The following is a 1829-nucleotide window of genomic DNA, read 5'->3' on the forward strand; positions in this document are numbered from 1 at the left end:
AACAACGCACAAAGGGAGCAAACACGGGCAAACAAGTGACGCCATGGCCTACTCGCCCACCGCCCTCTATATTGCCTAACCTTGGCAACCATGGTCCATTCCCCACTATATGCCATGGCCTTGTGCCCATGGTCTTCACAAGACAGCATCCAAGGCGCCTGAAAGGCCAAGGGAGCCCAACCCAGCAATGCCCAGCCAAGGCCAGGCATTCCAGTGCCTACCCGGGCAAAAACGCCCAAAGCATGCCCCATTCGTTAGCCTATCCAGGCAAAAACGCCCAAAACCAGCCCATTCCAGTGCCTATCCGGGGAAAACGCCCAAAGCATGCCCATTCCTTAGCCTATCCAGGCAAAAACGCCCAAAACCAGCACATTCCAGTGCCTATCCGGGCAAAAACGCCCTAAGCCTGCGCATTCCAGCGCCCCGCAGCATGCCACCCTCCTATAGGGTTTGCGCAACCAACCCGCCTAACCACCAGTGGCAACCAAAGGTGCTGTTAGCGACGACTTCTGAAGACGCAACGAGACGCGACGGGTTTGCGCCCAGACGCGACGAGGCGATGCGGGATCTGCGCCCAACCGTGCCTACACCCGCCGACTTGATGCGGGAGCTGCTGGCCCAAGCATGCCTAGCGTGCAAGGCCTGCGTGCAAGGCTAGTGTGCAAGGCTCGTGGGCAAGGCTAGTGCGCAAGGCTAGTGCCCAAGGTCTGTGTGCAAGGCTAGTGCCCAAGGCTAGTGAGCATGGCCTGTGTGCAAGGCTAGTGTGCAAGGCTTGTATGCAAGGCTAGTGTGCAAGGCTGGTGTGCAAGGCTTGTGGGCAAGGCTGGTGCGCAAGGCTAGTTCCCAAGGGTTGTGTGCAAGGCTAGTGCCCAAGGCAAGTGCGCAAGGCTCGTGCCCAAAGCTAGTGCGCAAGGCTTGTGTGCAAGGCTACTGCGATGGGCCAGTGCCCAAGGCTTGTGAGCAAGGCTTGTATGCATGGCTTGTGTGCAAGGCTAGCGTCCAAGGCTTGTGCGCATGGCTTGTGCGCAAGGCTTGTGTCCAAGGCTTTTGTGCAAGGCTCGTGCGCAAGGCTAGTGTGCAAGGCTTGTGCGCATTGGCAGGTAGCCCACCAGCATGCACGATCCAAATGCCACTCACGCGACAACACGGTGCCAAGCCGGGCATGGTGTGCACTCAAAACCAATCAACGGACAGAGGTCATGCGTCATGGGGGGGATCTAGCAAGGCCATGGGGAAGGTCATGGAGGACCTTGGAAGCAAGCGCAAGACGAGAGCGAATCGAACAAGGGGCCAGGACGGGGCCTTGTGCCCATGGTCTTCGCAAGACAGCGTCCAAGGCACCCGAAAGCCCAAGGGAACCCAAACCCGGCCGACACTTGCAATCGCACATGCTCTCTGCAACACACCATCAATGCCGCCCAACGGGGCCAGCACGAGCAGTCCTCCGCGGTCCCCTGGCCCTGCGCACGTTTGTCTTCGAAACCGAGCATCAATGCCACAGAAAGTGCCGGGGCGCCAGCTGGAGCCATCATCCGCGTTGCCATGGCTCGCTTGGCCTTGGCTTGCCAGGCCCCGACACGAGCAATCGCGCATTTTCTTTGCAACCGACCATCAATGCCGCCCAACGGGGCCAGCACGAGCAGTCATCCGCGGTCCCCTGGCCCTGCGCACGTTTGTCTTTGAAACCGAGCATCAATGCCACAGAAAGTGCCGGGGCGCCAGCTGGAGCCATCATCCGACGTGCCATGGCTCTGGTCCCATGGTCTTCGCAACCGAGCATTCGTGACACCCGCGGGGCCAGGACACCAACCCTTCCGACACGAGCATTC

This window comes from Tasmannia lanceolata, unplaced genomic scaffold, assembly GCF_043159265.1.
Source record: "Tasmannia lanceolata isolate RefF3 unplaced genomic scaffold, GAP_Taslan_0.1 ptg000053l, whole genome shotgun sequence".
Lineage (NCBI taxonomy): Eukaryota > Viridiplantae > Streptophyta > Magnoliopsida > Canellales > Winteraceae > Tasmannia > Tasmannia lanceolata.